The 19,066-nt window shown below is 44.4% G+C and overlaps 1 protein-coding gene and 1 pseudogene across 6 annotated transcripts in view; one reads left to right on the top strand and one right to left on the bottom strand.

The window, feature by feature from the left end:
* Positions 1–305: 305 nt before the first annotated feature.
* Positions 306–19,066, top strand: part of LOC125738526 (protein kinase C theta type-like) — an 86,800-nt gene continuing 68,039 nt past the window's right edge. For 2 of the 6 annotated variants that reach the window (XR_007396851.1, XM_049007608.1), the window contains exons 1-2: positions 787–988; positions 13,697–13,812. The gene's annotated coding sequence lies outside the window, so the exon portion shown is untranslated. Of the gene's footprint in view, positions 344–786; positions 989–1,123; positions 1,157–13,696; positions 13,813–19,066 lie in introns of those variants that run through there. The other 4 variants (XM_049007604.1, XM_049007606.1, XM_049007605.1 and 1 more) reach the window with 4 other exon arrangements.
* LOC125738675 (uncharacterized) lies at positions 8,358–11,088 on the bottom strand (annotated as a pseudogene).

Below are 19,066 nucleotides of genomic sequence, written 5' to 3'. Positions count from 1 at the left end.
ATATTTAGATTGACGGAACTACGTATTTTCCCACTTCGAATAGAAGAAAAGAGCGGTGCGCGCTCCCGACAGGGGGTACATTTCACTGCAGGGGTGCAGAATTCGTCACAACACCTGTTCCAAGCCCGGATTAATGGGGAGGGTTGGCGTCAAGAAATAAAGAGACTGTATCTTCACTGCATCACTGATGTCAAAATGTGCGAAATATGTGGTTGTATAAGTAAATACGTTAAAGTAAGTTAATAATTATGTGCTGTCTAAATTATATAAAAAAGTTATTCTTCTTGACATTTGAATGGGCTATACCCGGATGCATGGAAGCATTATGAAAATGAGGAAGACGGTACGTGCACACTAATTAACCTATATACCCTATTCACTTAGACAGTACACTGTAATTTTTGCAACAGAAATGGATGAGATATGCAGGCAGCTGGAGGTGGAATTTTTGTCCTTGGTAAAACTCTGACGGTATCCACACTGGTAACAACGTTGTTTTCTAGGTATAGCCAAACAAATCTCCTCCTGTCTGAAAAGGCGTAGAAAACGCAATTTAGCCTCTAAAACTTTACAGTTTTTGTGAGGGACAGTCGAATTCTTCCGTTAAGTTTTTTGTGTTCTTGCACCCACACTTTAAAACTCGTTTCAGTGCCACCACATATACATATACGTATGTGTGTGTGTGTGTGTGTGTGTGTCTGCGCGGGGGGAGGGGAGGGCGATCGGTGTTTTGCTCTGGGGTCTTGTGTGCAGTTGTTCCGCCACTGATCGGATATCTTATTGCAGTCACTTTTATAGTGGAGGTAACCCTAAATGTCATTTCCAGTAAGGCGCAGCCAGGGACGTGACTACATGCGCCTGGTGCCCACAGTGTTACAGTGCAATGAGTTAAACTGCACAGCTGACCGAAGTGTATAAAGCCCTTACGATAGCTGGACACTGCGGATTCAAACATTACATAACATTTAACATTTTAGCACGCTTTAAGGTAAGTAATTTAGATATATCTGTCGTTTATGTTCTTATATTATCTGATTGTATATTTTTGTATCCCGGAGGAGTATGTATTAACATTGTGCTTGTCTAGTTTTTCATTTCGCCATTACTTGTCTTTTAGTCGGATGTCCGACTGAAGCAGATGTTTATAATTGACTACGTGAGTCTAAAAGGGTTTATTGTTTAAGCCGCAACTTGTCAAGCTACTACATTTATTGTTTAATATGAAATAAACTCCATGCATTATAGTCACCTTCCATAAATTCATAAATGTTCACATTCTGTAAATTCAGACTTGCGAAAAACAGTTAAAATAATCACCAGCATATAATAATGTAAATCAACCATGCCTCGTGTGGGAGGGGTATACGTTAGGACCATTACCGTACTTCAGGAGATCATTCATGGTTACTTTATATATACTACTTCTTTTTCTCAAAATAATGTATATTAAATAATTGAGAAGCAAATTTCTTTAAAAGTGGGACAGGAATTTCAAAGAGCTGTACACTGGTGACCTTGGAGGATAAATAATATTACTGGAAATCATGTTGTTAATCAAGGTGAAGTCAAGTTTCTTCCCTTTTTGGTCTTTTTTCATTAGTGTAGCAAGTATGCCTTATAGAAATTAGAGCCTTGTTTAATGTATTTCAGCTTACAGATACATTACATTACAGTGTGGCTGCAGATAACTTATTCATTTTTAGTTCAGTTAAAATTTGACTTGACTAGGGCTTTTGCTTATTGGATACTCCATTTGGATCTTATGACACAATGAAAATATTGTCTCAAAAGTTAAGACTGGTCAAATCATTCTCCTAAATGACAGTGTGAACTGATCAATTTGTCAATCTGAGTCAGAAAACGGGTATTACATTTTAATGCAGAGAGGAGTAATGTATTGGCCCAGGCCCTGTGTTCTAGTGTTGGAAGATATAAGGATTAAAAATCTTAGCAATGATGTTTTATGTTGGTGTTTTAGGGACACTTTCAGGCAAATGTTTTACTTTGATATAGAGACAAAGAAAATTTCTTCAACAGGCCATGTAGAATATTCATTATGATGATCCATTAAGGGGGGTGGGAGGGTGCTTTCAGACCTATAAACGCTTTGAAAGGTCATTGGAGATGATGGTCTCAATGCTTGACCTTTACATAATCCCTTGATGGACGCTATCTCAGAGGATGAATGGCCTCACAGGTGTTTGAACCTCCTCCTTTTGTTGTATCATCAGTGGGTACGTTTGACTATGGAGTTTTTAAAGCTGGGTAGTCCTAGGGGCACATGGATCTTTCAACCTCTTATCCTAGGCAGGGTTGCAGGGTGGACTCTATTCCAGGCAGCACAGGCCACAAGCATAACTTGCTTTAAGTTAAAAATATGTATCTTAAAATAAGCACAGCTGCCCAGCAATTTACAAACCTATTTTGTTCCCAAAGAAAGGGGGCATACATTTTAAACTATTATGATTATATTGTGATGCTGTAGGGCCAGGCAGTTAATTATTCAGGATAATTAGTACACCTTCTGTTGTGCTATTGCGTTGCTTAATATGTGCCTCTGTATATATTTCACATGTGTACCGTTCCCCTGAAAATGTGGCTGTTATTGTAGTGTACCATCCTGTGCTGTGTAAATAGTTGACTCACCTTGTCTGTACTGCTGTTTGCTTTGAGAGTGCTTTGGCTCTAGTCTGTCGAATAAAGGTAGGACTTCCCATTGAAAGAGTGCAAATCACATTTCAATAGCTATGATCCTCGCCATATCTTATGGGAAAATTAACTTGAGTTTGCAGAAAAGTAAACGCATAAAAACAATTAAGAATGTTTTATTTTATTTTATTTTATTTTAAGTGTGCTTTTCATATACCACAGGTAGCCTAACTACATGTATTTGTACTGCACTAGATAATCTGCATGACATGGGGAGAACATGCAAACTCTACTTGCATAGTGTAGATGCAATTTTCGAAGTCCCAACCATGGAGAAGTGAGGCAACAGTACTAGTCATTCTGCCACACCTATTTTGTGATACGTTAAGTTACGTACAAGCAAAGTTTCTAAAAAAAAAACAACATTTTTTTAATTCATTGGTCATAAAATATGATCTGATATCTATGCAAGTTACAATAAAGAACAAACAATATGTTTTAACTAATAACACAGAATTGACAATATTATACTTGTACATACTGAACACACCATTCAAACACTTACAGTGTAGGTTGGATGCAGTATTTGAACTCTTGGATTTTAATAAGTGGTTGAACATCCTTTGACAGCAATAAGTGCTATGGCAGAGGTCTCCATCTCCAGTCCTGGAGAGCTACCCTTCAGTAGGTTTTCTGTCCTACCTGGCTTCTGATGAGCCACACCTTTTCTCACCCAACGTTTACTGAGCTTCAGCTGGCAGACAGCCACCCTAACATTATCCTGTAGGATATCTTGATGGCAAGCTGTCCAAAGCAGCTCTAAATCGTGATGCTGCCTCCACTGTACTACACTGTTGGTATGATGTTTTCATGCTGGTATGTGGTGCCCTTTTTAAGCCATTTGTAGTGCTGCATGTTTTTCCCAAAAAAATACACCCTTTGCTTCATATGTTCCCAAAACATTTCCCAGTAATGCTGTAAAGTGGAATGTGGAGGTGGTCTCAAATTAATTTCAGACTACAGGATTCTTTTTTACCCATTAAACATTCTGCATTATGCTTTAATCATCTGGGCTGGGTGCCCACTTTGAAAGAGAGAGTAGTCACAGTTATAAATCCATTTATAGACAATGTAATGGTTCACCAATGTGGGTATTTTGACTGATATTGATAGCCAATATATTTTTGCATAATATCACCATTACGGATATCGTTGGATAGGGATGGGTTTACGATTTAATCTGATTAATTTTGCTTCCGGTTTGATATCAGTATCGTAGGAATGAGATATGAAATTTGATATAGCTGCTGTCCATATTTATCATATATGCTTTCACAGCTGTAAATGGTACACAGATTTACAAATGTCACTGGAAACAAATTGTGCAAACCACTAAAGAAAGGCCAAAGTTCTGTATGTAAAATTTACATAGGATTCCGACACCAGGACTTTATCAGGTGAAATACGGCCACACTTCAGACCATTTAGCTTTAGGCATCTTAACTGTTTAAGGTAGCCACTAGCTAGTGATAGGCATCTGTTGACATCAGAGCAAGTGTATTGTTAACTAGCAATGGCCTGTGAGGTGTGACAATCAATGGATATCACCAAAATGAGTCACCGAAATCTGTATTGCAGTACCGCCCAGTACAACTCTTTAAACATTGCGAAAATGAAACCTAGATAAATAAATACACACACACACACAGATTGATAAACTATTTTTTTTAAATGATTAATTGAAAAAATAATTAGCCCTGCTGATCAGCCATAACATTAAAACCACCTACCTCATATTGTGTATGTCCCCCCTCATGCTACCAAAACAGCTCTGACCCATTAAGGCATGGATTCCACAAGACTTCTGAAGGTGTCCTGTGGTATCTGGCACCAAGATTGTTCCAGCAGATAACTCTTGTGAGTTGCAAAGTGTTGCCTCCATGGATGTAACTTTTGTCCAGTTCATCCAACAGATGCTCTACTGGATTAAGATCTACAGAATTTGGAGGTGAAGTCAACACCTTGAACTTTTTTTATGTCCCATAAACTATTCCTAAACAAATTTTGCAGTGTAGCAGGGCACATTATCCTGCTGAAAGAGGCCAATACCATCAGTTAATACCGTCACCATGATGGATATACTTGGTCTGCAACATTATTTAGGTAGGTGGTACGTGTCAGAGGAACATCCACATGAATTCCAGGATTCAAGGTTTCCCAGCAGAACATTGCCCTGAGCATCACACTGTCTCTGCCAGCTTGCCATGCTCCCATAGTGTATCCTGGTACCATTTCTTCCCCAGGTAAATGACACACATGCACCCAGCTGTCCACATGATGTAATAGAAAACATTACTCATCAGACCAGGACACCATCTTCCATTGCTCCATGGTCCAGTTCTGTCCATTTCAGGTGCTTTCAGTGGTTTCCAGGGACCAGCATGGGCACCCTGACCAGTCTGTAGCTATGCTGTACACTACGATACACTGTGTATTCTGATGCCTTTCTGTCAGCATTAACTTTTCAGCAATTTGTGCTGCACTGGCTTTCAGATGGGCTAGTCTTTACTGCCCATGCACAGCAATGTGCCCTTTGATCCCACTGGTGGTTTAGCAGTTGGCCTTCTTTGGACCAGTTTTGGTAGGTACTGCATTCCGGGAACACTTTGGACATGCTGTGACCCAGTTGTCTAGCCACAACAATTTAACCCTTGTCAAAGTCGCTCAAATCCATACACTTACTTGTAATAAGGTAATTAATGTTATTCACTTAACATGTCAGTGGTTGTAATATTATGGCTGATCAGTATCAAAGTCAAAGTAACTGTAAGTCACACCTCCAGTCTTGTTTCATTGATTGAACTCTAGGTTTGCTCACTACTGACTTCGGTTAGCTTCTGTTGAAGTCATTAGCCTAGGGATTCACATACTTTTTTCTACCTACACTGTGAATGTTTGGATGATATATTCAATATGAACAAGAACAATTCGATAATTTGCATGTTATTAGTTAAAACGGATGTGTTTGTTCATCATTGTAACTTAGGTGAGGAGCAGATCACATTTTATGACCAATGAATTGAAATAAGCAGGTCATTTCGAAGGGTTCACACACTATGAAAGAATGAGGGTTTCTGTGACATCTGACTTTACCTTATAAATACTGAATCCTTTAAATACCGAAACCTTCACACACTATACGAGTTTTTTTTATTTAAGAACATAAGAAATTTACAAACGAGAGGAGGCTGTTCGGCCCATCAAGCTTGTTTGGGGAGAACTTAACTAATAGCTCAGTTGTTAAAATATTATCTAGCGCTGATTTAAAGGAATACAGGGTTTTAGCTTGCGCTACACTAGTAGGAAGACTATTCCATACTCTAACTACATGCTGTGTAAAGAAGTGCTTCCTCAAATTCATTTTAAAATGTTCTTCCGCTAATTTCCAATTATGGCCACGAGTTCTAGTATTTCAACTAATATTTAAATAGCCATTTGGCTGAACAGCATCCAGACCTGTTAGAATCTTATATACCTGGATTATGCCCCCCTTAGTCTCCTTTGCTCGAGGCTAAACAGATTCAGCTCAACTAACCTGTCCTCATAAGACATTTCTCTAAGATCAGGAATCATTCTCGTAGCCCTACGTTGCACCTTTTCCAAGGCAGCAATGTCCTTCTTAAGGTATGGTGACCAAAGCTTCCCCATACTGGTGAGAGTGGTAGATGGAAGCATCAACATACACACCGAGATCTTTCTCGTAATCAGCTACCTTTATTTCAGTGGAACCCATAAAATATCTATACTTTGTATTTCTGCTCCCTGCAGGGATTACCTTACATTTATCTATGTTAGCAGTTGCTAATTAAATCCAGACCTTGTTGTAGCCTCTCCGCTGCGAGATCAGTATCTGCTACACCACCCACCTTGGTGTCGTATACAAATTTAACCAGTTTACTGTATGTATTGGTGTCAATATTATTAATGTAAATTAGGAACAATAGTGGTGATCACTACCGTCCAATGGTTCTAAAACTTCTAATTTTCCAATCTTATCCTGGATATTAGAGAAAACAACAACAACAAAATTATTTTTGTCTCAAAGCGCTTTAGAGCATCCTCACCCAAAGCCCCCAGTGAGTAAGCCATAGGCGACAGTGGCAAGGAAAAACTCCCAAGAAGGAAGAAACCTTGGGAGGGACCAGACTCAAAGGGGCCTATCCTCCAGGGGCTGGCAGGGATAGTCAAATAGGAGAGATGGTTAAGTGCCAAGTCACACTGTCCAAATCATAAGATTTGAGAAATAACCGGGGAGCAGGGAGGTGATGACAAACCGGTGCTGACGCTCCTTCCAGGCAACCAGAAGTAAGGCAGCGGGTCATACATGGAAGATGACACAGGCAGAACGACGAGCTGGATGCAGGGACGTCATTGGTAGTGGCGACGTCACATGTAGTAGGGTGTGCTGGACATCTTGATAGATTGAGGTCTCCAGGCAGCACCCCCCAGGAAGAGTAGGGTAAATAAAATGTACAATTAGTCAAAGTAGGGGAGACTATAGGCAGTGCTAACAGCTAGGTGAGTGCAATATGAAGTGCAATGTGCAAGCTCTGGCAGATATGGCTATGGCAGCATCAGTAGGAGGGAGAGGCAAGTGGGAATGCAGGCATGGGGAGTCCCTGAAATGTCAGCACTCCAATTCCACAAGGGATTGTGAAGCTAGAGTGACAGCACTGACAGTCCAGTTTATCCAAAGCCAATGGTACCGATCCCCACCCAGCTCTACACCTCACACTATTGGTTTGACTGGGAGTGAGGAGTTAGCTAGAGCTAGAACTAGTGTTCCTATAAGCTAAACTAAACAGATGTGTTTTTAGTCTAGACTTGAATATTGAGAGTGAGCCTGAAACCCGCGAATTTGGTGGAAGACCATTCCACAGCTGAGGACCTCTATAGGAGAAAGCTCTGCAGCCTGCCGTAACTCTTTCTACCCTAGGTACCGTATTTTTACGCATATAACGTGCACACGTGTATAACGCGCCCACGCGTATAGCGCGCGGGAACAAAGGAATTATGTAAAAAAAATTCTGCATAGCGCGCCCATGCGTATACCGCGCATGCTGCCCATTGAACTGAAAAGTCCTCCCGCCACCCCCAGACATAGATCATACATAGAAAGACAGAGTAGACCTAATCAGCTACAAAGAGTCAATTACAGTATAGTGTCAAGATGCATGGCCCGAATGAAACAAATTTAATGAACGACTTCAATTAATTGAGTTCTAGTAGATTTTCTCGATTAAGTTTAAATTTAAAGTGTTTCTAAAACCCCATCATGCCAGGAGTGAAACGAATGTCATATACAGCGGACTTTAAGCTTAAAGTCTTTGCGAAAGCTGAGGAAATAGGCAACAGGGCAGTAGCGAGAGAGTTTGATGTTGGAGAAGCATCGGAGTGTGAATGGAGAAAAGAAAAGAAGGAACTGGAAAAATGCAAATCATAATCATGATCAAATCGTTTCATTAGTTTTGTTTCGATAGGACATTTTCATCTCCATTAAAATATTAACAGACGACATCAACCGTGTAAAACAAATTTTGCATAACGCGCACACAGAGATACCGCGCGGGAGGGTTGAACGGTTTGTAAAAACACGTATAGTTATATGCGTGAAAATACGGTACTAACAGATATCCCGTGCCTTGAGAACGAAGCAAGCGTGGAGGATTGTATGAGGTCAGCAGATCACTAAGGTATTCTGGTGCAACAATATTCCGAAGAATATTCAGGTGCATTCTGTGCTTTATAGGTTAATAGCAGTATTTTATATTTTATCTGAGACTTAACTGGTAGTCAATGAAGGGAGGATAAGACCAGTGTATCCATCCATCCATTTTCCAAACCGCTTATCCTACTGGGTTGCGGGGGGTCCGGAGCCTATCCCGGAATCAATGGGCACGAGGCAGGGAACAACCCAGGATGGGGGGCCAGCCCATCGCAGGGCACACTCACACACCATTCACTCACGCATGCACACCTATGGGCAATTTAGTAACTCCAATTAGCCTCAGCATGTTTTTGGACTGTGGGGGGAAACCGGAGTGCCCGGAGGAAACCCCACACAACAACATGGGGAGAACATGCAATCTCCACACACATGTGACCCAGGCGGAGACTCGAACATGGGTCCCAGAGGTGTGAGGCAACAGTGCTAACCACTGCACCACCATGCCGCCCCTAAGACCAGTGTAATGCGATCAATTTTCTTAGTGTTTGTTAGAACTCTGGCTTGCTGCATTCTGTACCAATTGAAGTTTATGTAAGGATCCAGACGGGCAACCAAATAGGAGGGCATTACAGTAATCCAGTCTGGAACTTAGAAAGGCATGTATAAATTTTTCTGCATCATGAAGTGAGAGCATCTTACGAAGCTTGGCTATGTTCCATAGATGAAAAAACGTAGTTCTAGTAATACTTCTTATGTGAGCATCAAAACATAGATCCGAATCAACCAGAACGCCAAGATTTATAACCACTAAGGTTGTGTAGGAAGACTACCAATGTTGAAGTGGTGAAACTTATTTCTTGCAGCCTTGGAACCAATTAGCAGAACTTCTGTTTTTTCTGTGTTTAACATAAGGAAAATGTTTGCCACCCAGCATGAGTGGAACCAAGAAAGTGCTGTCCCCATAATGCCAACTACACCTTCTAACTGATCCAAGAGGATATTATGGTCCACAGTATCGAATGCTGCAGTTAAATCTAGCAATACCAAAAGAGATATATAGCCACGGTCAGAAGCCACAAGTAAATCATTCATTACTTTGACTAGAGCAGTTTTTGTGCTATTGTTCGGTCTAAAGCCAGACTGATATAATTCACTGGCATTATTTTTTTGTAGGAAAGATAACTGACAAACTACAACCTTTTCCATGATCTTTGAAATGAAAGGAAGATTTGAGATAGGTCTATGGTTTCCTAAAACACTAGGTTTAAGATTTGGTTTGTTTATGACGGGTCTAATAACAGCCATTTTAAAAGGTTTTGTAACATATCCAAGCCTAAGATATGAGTTTAACACATTTAACGTGCAATTTCCTTGAAGAATTTTGTAGGAATTGGGTCTACGAGGCTAGTAGAGGATTTACAGGAGAAAATTAAGTTAAAAAATTATGAGTGTTTTATAGGAATGAAAGATTCAAAGGTCTCATTATTGGTAGGCATAAGACTAGCAGGAGGCTGGCAGCCATAAGTAGGTAAGGACGTGCACTGGATGGTCTGTCTAATCTTAGTTATTTTACCATAAAAAGTCATCACTCTTAAGAGCTTGCCGGACTTGCGAGTTTAATGAAGAACTCTGTGTTATCCTAACCACGGATTCAAATAGGAATTTATGATTGGTTTTGTTCATGTCTATTAATCTGGAGAGATACACAGACCTAGCAGTCACTAGTGCTTGTCTGAATTTAGAGATTCTCTCTTTCCAGGCAGATGTGAAAACTTCTAGTTTAGCTGAGCGCCATTTGCGCTCTAGCTTGCGTGATGCCTGTTTGAGTTCACGTGTATGATCAGAGTACCAGGGGGCAGGTTTGTTATCACTATGCTTTATCCTCTTAAGTGGAGCTACAAGATCTAGAGTGTTGCGAAGGGATTTTTCCATGTTTGAAGTTGCCTGTTCAAGTTCATTTACACACGATGCTTCAGATGTAAGGCTGAAGGACTGTGGAAGTTGTTTCAGAAATGTTGTTGTACTTAGTGAGGCAATGGAACGTCTAATTCTATACTTTGGATTGGTGGTCAACGGGAGGCTATACTGGATTTCAAACATTAACAAGTAATGATCCTAGAGCAGAGGACTCTGTGGCATAATAGATACATGTTCCACCAGGATTCCATGACTAATAATCAAATAAAGGATATGGTTACAGGAATGAGTAGGCCCGACTACATTCTGACATACACCTACAGAGTCAAGAAAAGCAATCACTGTCTTTCTCCATATGAATGTTAAAATTACCCACAATAACGGCTTTGTCAGTACTGACCATCAGGTTTGTTAAAAAATCAGCAAGCTTCTTAAGATAATTACTGTACGGCCCAGGTGGTCTATACACAATAACAATGGTGATTTGGGGTGAAGAACTAGAAAGAGATGAGCCAGCAAGGCTAAGAACAAGAGTTTCGTATGTGCTTAAACTCAAACCACATTTCTCAGACACTCTTAGGTGCGACTGGAAAATTGCAGCAACACCACCACCTTTGCGATTTGGTCGAGAGTTATGCTTATAACTGTATTCCGCTGCAGTTGATTCATTTAGTGCCATTAATTCATTCGGTTTAAGCCAGGTCTCAGTAAAGCATAGGGCACCAAGACTAAAATCAGTAATTTCATTTATTAATAGTTTCTTAGGAGCCAGGGATCTTATTCAGAAGTCCAAGTTTAAGTTTAAGCCTTGCATCACAACTGTTTTCTAGTAATAGACTCATTGTGATTTTTATTAAGTTATTATGGCACACACTACGGTGGCATAGTCATCCGTGATTAAAAACGTGGGGAACAGACACAGTCTCAATAAAATGAACCCTAGGTGATGACTCTAAGCAACTATCCGGCAGTCAGTTATGCCGCTTTTCCTGCCGCCTGGACTTGGCTTTAGTTAGTCAGCAATTTGCCTTGAGCTGTTTTTCGACAGGAGGTCGGCACCAGCCCGCGAGGGGTGAATACCATCCCTCTTCAAAAGCCCAGGCCTACCCCAAAACATCCGCCAGTTGTCTATATAACCCACACCATTTATGGGGCACCATTCTGACAGCCAGTGATGTAGCGACGATAATCTGCTGTACATTTCATTGCCACGCCTAGCAGGGATGGGGCCAGAGCACATTACTGACACACACATCTTCTTCGCAAGGTTGCACTCCTCTTTAAAATTTGCATTAGTGATCTCCGATTACCTCAATCGGACATCATTAGTGCTGACGTGGATAATAATCAGAGAGTATTTACTTTTACTTTTAGCCCGCACTTTTAAATATGCTGAGATGTCGGTCGCTCTGGCACCAGGGAGACAATTTACTATGGTCGCTGGAGTTGCTACTCTCACGATTCTTAGAATAGAGAATAGAGCACTTTCAACAGGTGTCTCAGCGGGAGTTTCACTGAGTGGGGAGACTCGAATAGGTGATTGGAAACGCGAGTAGGCGAATGGTGCCGGTGTGAGTTAGGCTTGGATTTATGGCTATGCTGCCAGGTTGTCACCCACTCGCCTTGCTGCGAAGGCTCTGCTGCCGGATCCGGGGGAGACTGAATAGCTATGGCGGACATATCTGGAGACGCTAAAAATGAATCCGTAAATCTCTCATTCTCCTGAATGTTCCGTAACCTCCGCCCCAGAGATAGGCGAGTCCACCCCCAAGTCCCCACTTTACTTCCACTTCGGAAGACATGTCGGTGGGATTGGGGAGGTCTTCGAAGTATTCCTTCCACTGAACTAAAACGTCCTGAGTTTAGGTCAGCAGCGCACCATCCCCACCATAAACAGTGTTGATGTTGCACAGCTTTCCCGCCCTGAGCCGCCGGATGGTGGACCAGAATCTCCTCGAAGCCGTCCGGAAGTCGTTTTCCATGGCCTTGCTAAACTCCTCCCACACTCGCGTTTTTGCCTCAGCAATTGCCAAAGCCGCATCCCGCTTGGCCTGCCGGTAGACGTCAGCTGCCTCTGGAGTCCCACAGGCTAAAAAGGCCCGATAGGACTCCTTCTTCAGCTTGACGGCATCCCTCACCACCGGTGTCTACCAGCGGGTTCGGGGATTGCCGCCGCGACAGGCACCGACCACCTTAAGACCACAGCTCCAGTCAGTTGCCTCCACAATGGAGGCGTGGAACATAGCCCATTCAGACTCAATGTTCCTGCCTCCCCTGGGAAATAGGAGAAGTTCTTCCAGAGGTACGAGTTGAAACTCCTCCTGACAGGGGATTCCGCCAGACGTTCCCAGCAGACCCTCACCATACGCTTGGGCCTGCCAGGCCTGGCCGGCTTCCTCCCCCACCAGCGGAGCCAACCCACCAATAGGTAGTGATCAGTTGACAGCTCCGCCCCTCTCTTCACCCGAGTGTCCAATACATGTGGTCGCAAGTCCGACGAAACGACTACAAAGTCGATCATCGAACTGCGGCTTAGGGTGTCCTGGTGCCAAGTGCACATATGGACACCCTTATACTTGAACATGGTGTTTATTATGGACAATCCGTGACGAGCACAGACGACCAATAACAAAACACCGCTTGGGTTCAGATCGGGGGGGCCGTTCCTCCCAATCATGCCCCTCCAGGTCTCACTGTCATTGCCCACGTGAGCATTGAAGTCCCCCAGCAGAACAAGAGAGTCCCCAGGAGGTGTGCTCTCCAACACCCCTTCCAAGGACTCCAAAAAGGGTGGGTATTCTGAACTGCTGTTTGGTGCATAAGCACAAACAACAGTCAGGACCTGTCCCCCCACCCGAAGGCGAAGGGAGGCTACCCTCTCGTCCACTGTGGTAAACCCCAATGTACAGGCGCCCAGCCAGGGGGCAATAAGTATGCCCACCCCCGCTCTGCACCTCTCCGTGTGGGCAACTCCACATATGGTGGACACACAGAGTGGAAAAGGGTCCAACCCCCCCTCAAGGTTCCAGAGCCTAAGCCGTGCATCGAGGTGAGCCCAACTATATCTAGCCGGAACTTCACAACCTCACGTGCCAGCTCAGGCTCCTTCCCCATCAGAGAGGTGACATTCCATATCCCTAGAGCTAGCTTCTGCAGCCGAGGATCAGACCGCCAAGGTCCCCACCTTTGGCTGCTGCCCAACTCGCATTGCACCCGACCCCTATGGCAGGCCCCATGGGTGTAGGCCTGGCCATCAGGCTTTCACCATCGAGCCTCACCCCCAGGCCTGGCTCCAGCGGGGGGCCCTGGTGACCCGCATCCAGGCAAAGGAAACCGTGGATTCAAAATGTTGTCCGTCATTAGGGGTCTTCTGAGCCGTACTTAATCTGTTTCCTCTCCCAGGACCTGTTTCCCTTGGGTGACCCTACCAGGGGCATAAAGCCCTGGGCAACATAGCTCCTGGGATCATTGGAACATGCAAACCCCTCCACCACGATAAGGTGTTGGCTCCAGGAGAGGTAACCTGCAACAATGAGGATGAAAAGTATTTTGTAAAATTCTGGTAGTCTACTGCAATACCCAGCAGAGACAACCATGTCCTTAACATAGCGAGAGCCATGTAAAGTAACCTAGATTTAGATATCTTCTTTCTATTGCGTGCCTTATTAGTGCATCAAAAGATGATAGTTTTACCACCTTCACTTTCTCAATGTATAGATGAGGTTTGAAAAGGTTTTGATTGTCCATGTAATAGGCCATCATCTGTTGGTGCTTGAATGAGAGGGTATGGAGTACACATTTAAAGTTTTGAGTATCATGTACCACCTTAAAAAAAGCTGTGCTTGTCCTTAAATCTCATGGTCTATAACTCTACTAATGGACCAAAGCAGTGAATCAAGTGAGGATAGTTGCTAATTAAATGATGTTTTGGTTTCAAATCAAAATCAGGTAAGGTATTGGTGAGCATCTCTTGATGGTCAGATATCTTGCTGGCCAAATAACATAGTGTTTCCTCAGAAAACCTGACAAATACTACAATTTCCGCAATTTCTTTGAAGTCCATCAATATCTCCCAAGATCGGTCCCGTTCTGGAATATACTGTAACTACCAATAATGAGGCGCAGTAATCTCAAAAGGACCCAATTCTCATAACCATTTCCTCCAGTATTTTTTATAAAGCTTGCTTTTGAAAATGGGGTTTGTTTACCTTGTCTAAAAATTTGTAAGGAAATGACTGTATCATGTGATTTTCCTGCCAGCCAAGAAGTCGTGTAACCAGGTTTATTGGGAGTAGCACAAAGAGTAGTCATGAGCCAGTTCTGGGTCATTGCCAGTAGCCGTCCAATCAGGTTACCAAAAGTCAAAGCGTGTTCCGTAGTCATGGTCAAGGGACGAGAAGCCAGGGGTCGGTGAACCGGGAGATAAGGCCAAGGACGTGGACGACATAGGTAAGGACACAAAGAATCTTATGGGAAGGGCGGAAGGGCAGGAGGGCTGGCAGGAAGTGCGGGAGGTCTGGGAAGGGCAAGGATGACAGATCGCAATTAGGCAAAGAACTTGAAGTTAGACCACTCAGTACGTACATCGCAATAATACCTCGCACTGTACTGTTGTCAGTGCGAGGTTTAAGTACCGTCTTTTAATTGGTAGTGGGAGGTGTTTGCTGTCGTAATGCATTGGGCATGAGATAATTAAGTGAATCAAAGCTTGTATAACCCTTATCAATGAAATCCTTAAGACAAAAAGACAGCTCCAACGGAACAATGACTTCAATAAATCGTGCAAAACGTGTAACATCTGCTGCCCGAGCGGGGAACGAGAAAGCAAATCCAGGAGACGAGGATTACAACAACCGGGGTTTATTCAGAGTACGGGGAGCAGCACAAGACATGTTAATGACTGGACTGGGGAAGCAAACTGGATCGCGGACTAAAGACTAATGACAATGATCAGAAACAGCTGATAAACATGGGGAAAGCACATGGGGTTAATGAGGGGGCATGGCACATGGAAGGAATGGACGATCAGGGCAGGACAGGACCCCCCCCAAAAGGTGCGCGCTCTGGGCGCGCCAAAGGGGAGCAAAGCGACAGGGACCGGGGACACAACAGCACCTGGGGAGAAAAAAGCAAAACATCAACGGGGCACAGGGAACAAGACAGACATGCAGAACAGACACAAGGAGACAACAGATGACAAATCATGGGGAACGCGGACCAAAACGTGGGTACCAACAATGGAAGCAGAGGACCCGGGAACACGAAAGGGGATAACGAAAGAACACCAGGGAACACAACAGGAGGCACAAAGGGACCAGGAGTGAACACGGGAGGCACAGAGGGACAAGGGGCAGACACAGGGGGCACAAAGGCAGAGGGCAAGGAATCAAAGGGCGGTGGGAAATAGAGAGCCGGAGGGCCCCCAACAGGCGAGGGGCGGAATCCGCAGGCGACCGCAAGGAGGGAGCAGGAGGGAATGCTAAAGGCAGCGAGGAGGAAGGCAGAGTGACCAACAACAGGGGCAAGGAGTAAGGCGAAGGGGACACAGGCGAAGGGGAGGAGGGAGCAGGAGCCATGGCAGGCGAAGGCGCATCTGACCAATGAGCTGAAGATAGGGTACCTGCAGCTGACCAACGATGCATCGGAGGTGGGACACAGCCAGCCGACGAGGTGCCGCAGGCAGGACCAAAGGCGACCGCTGAGCCGAAGCCGGAGGACCTGCAGGCAACCACTGAGCCACAGCAGGGGGACTGAAGGTGAGCCAGGGAGCAGGGCCGGCGGAACCCGACCCCGACACAGGTATCCCCTCCTTTTCTGGGAGACTGAGAGGCAGGGACCCGGCTGGGGACTGCTATGCTGCGGTGACGATGGAGGAGTCACTGGGGAAATCAGGGAGATCCCCGAGGGGTCCCATTCAAGCTCCTCTTCCTTTTCCACTAAGGAGGGAGGAGCGATGGTCTGACAGTCAGGGATCTCCTCGGGGACAGGGGTCACAGAAGCAGGGTCAAGAATCGGGAGGGGCGGTGCAGCAGCTGCAGCAGGGAGCTTGGACCCAGGACCAGCAGGGGGTGCCACAGGAAGCGCCGACTCAGGACCAGCAGGGGGAGAAGCTGCAGGAAGCGTCGACTCAGGACCAGCAGGGGACGAAGCTGCAGGAAGCATCATCTCAGGACCAGCAGGGGACGAAGCTGCAGGAAGCGTCATCTCAGGACCAGAAGGGACGAAGCTGCAGGAAGCGTCATCTCAGGACCAGCAGGGGGTGAAGTTGCAGGGAAGCACAGGAACCATGAGGGATGGTGAAGCTGCAGGCGGCACAGGAACCACTGGGAGTGGCGAAGCTGAAGGAGGCATAGGAACCACTGGGTGCAGCGAAGCTGCAGGAGACAGAGGAACTGTGGGGAGCGAAGCTGCAGGCAGCACAGGAACCACTGGGAGTGGCGAAGCTGAAGGAGGCATAGGAACCACTGGGTGCAGCGAAGCTGCAGGAGACAGAGGAACTGTGGGGAGCGAAGCTGCAGGCAGCACAGGAACAACGGGGGGTGCTGCAGGAGGCACAGGAACCATGGGGAGCACAGGAAGTGCAGGGGATTGCGCCTTGTCCACGGCCGTTGCCCCTTTAAGAAACCTGGGGACCCGTGGAATGGAGTCCGCAAGCGCCCTTGCCCCTTTACAGGCCAGGCGCATTCCCACAAACGAGCAGGTTGCCCATGCTGGCAACATCTAATTTAAACATAGATCCCAGACAAGTTAAACATTTTCTATTAAATTTGACGTTAAAATGTCTTCAAAACTTTTCATGTGTGCTTGAATCAATACCAACGAATGCTTCGATTCAAAGCAGCATATTAACATGTCTGCATATAAAACCTCTAACAGGCTATATGAAAATGTCATGTTGTAAATACTACGATAAGTTCAACTAACATACTTAGCTTACATATCCAGTGACCGACGGACATTTTATCCATCATCCTTTTAAAGCAACAATCTATTTCAGCCTTTTTCGCACCTATTCAAACACTTTAAATATTGAATAAAAAATCTAAAATCATACTATGCTAACAAACGTGTAGACCGTGTCTGAAAAACAACTGTGTTGGGACATTCCCCTTTTTTTTGTTTTTATATTTCCTGCGAATTTCAACACAAATAGTTTTGTCTTACCAGCCCTGAAATACGAGTAGGTCTAAGGATCCGTTATTATAAGTTTGATTGTTGTAATACATATTTTTTGTTGGTGTTAAATCAAAACTCTAGTGAACACAACAATTATTTGTTGCCATTTTTACAGTGTGCAACGATACAGTGCGGAAGGGAGTCGTACAGCTGTTGTATCCTCTCCTGCGGCAAGTCGGCCCACAAATGTTGGAACAGGGCTTCGAGATCCTGCAGATTGGCACTGGGTCTGTGTTGACATCCAAGCTGATCCCACCCATGTACAATTGGGGAATGGTCAGGGGACCTGGCTAGCCATGGGAAGACCTTAACATGACGCTGGCAGTCCATAGAAACCGTGTGTGGATGGGCGTTGTCCTGTTGAAAGACTCTACCAGAGTGCTGTCTCAAGAGGGGTAAGACATGTGGACGCAGGATGTCACTGACATAGCGCTGTGCCATCAGGGTCCCCCGAATCACTACCAGAGACCTGACGTCACACCCTATGGCTCCTCACATTATGATGCCAGGAGTAACGCTGGTGTGTCCCTCCACAGAACTTAATTACAAAACCGACATTTTATCTCCGAGACAGCCATTCCAGTTAAGTACAAACAAGTGTGCAAGTTCATTTCTGAATGCTTGGAGAGCGTTCCCGCTTTAAGCTTGATATTAGATATTTGGAGCTCAGACGTGTCCATTGTCCTTGCTAGTTCTAATAGCACAGTGGATAGACTCAAGTCTTAAGTTCCAAAAAGCAGTTTTGCACACTAAGCAGCTTCGTGGCTCGCTCTCAGGAGAGTGCATTGCTAGAGCTATAGAGGAAATGTTGAATGAATGGAATTTTTTAAAAAACATATTGTTTTACGAGACAATGCTAGCAATTTAATAAAGGCAATGGATAGGCTCGGAGTTACAAGTTTAGGATGCTTCACGCACACCTTGCAACTTATGGTGAATGAGGGAATGTTACTGCGATGTAGTGTTAGTGATGCTGTGGCTATCAGAAGAAAAATAGTGGGTCACTTCAAGCACTCTCCACTTGCATATTCACGTTTGGAGGACATTCAAATGGAGCTCAATATGCCACCGATGCGTCTGGTACAAGATGTGCGAACATGATGGAATACCACATATTTTATTATCGAGAGCCTTATCTCTCAAAAACAAGCCTTGTGTGCATATTTTGTGGAGCACGACTTGCCAGTCACACTGTACGCACGTCAGTGGGGGTTACTTGAAAAGATTGTTGCAGCTCTGGCCCCCTTTGAGGAGTTGACAAGAGAGGTAAGCTCCTCGTGGTCATCAGCATCTGATGTTATCCTCATCGTTTGCGTCCTTAAGCGCGTTATATCTCGACGAAATGAAAGTGACGAGGGAATAAAGACGATGAAGAGCACCCTTCTTGAGACTGTTAACAGACACTTCAAAGATGTAGAAAGATATTTTTCAAAAAAGAATTTTTTTTATTAATGTGTGTGTGTGAGTGTGAGAGAGAGAGGGAGGAGAGGGAGAGAAGAGGTGAGAGAAAGAATGGGATAGAAAGAGAGGGAATGGATGAGTGTGTGTCTGTGTGTGTCAGTGAGAGAGAGAGAGCTAAAGACATTCACTCACAAA

This window comes from Brienomyrus brachyistius, chromosome 3 (assembly GCF_023856365.1).
Source record: "Brienomyrus brachyistius isolate T26 chromosome 3, BBRACH_0.4, whole genome shotgun sequence".
In the NCBI taxonomy this organism is placed as follows: Eukaryota; Metazoa; Chordata; class Actinopteri; order Osteoglossiformes; family Mormyridae; genus Brienomyrus; species Brienomyrus brachyistius.
The sequence above is the reverse complement of the archived record's forward strand: the minus strand, read 5'-3'. Positions and strand labels throughout refer to the sequence as shown.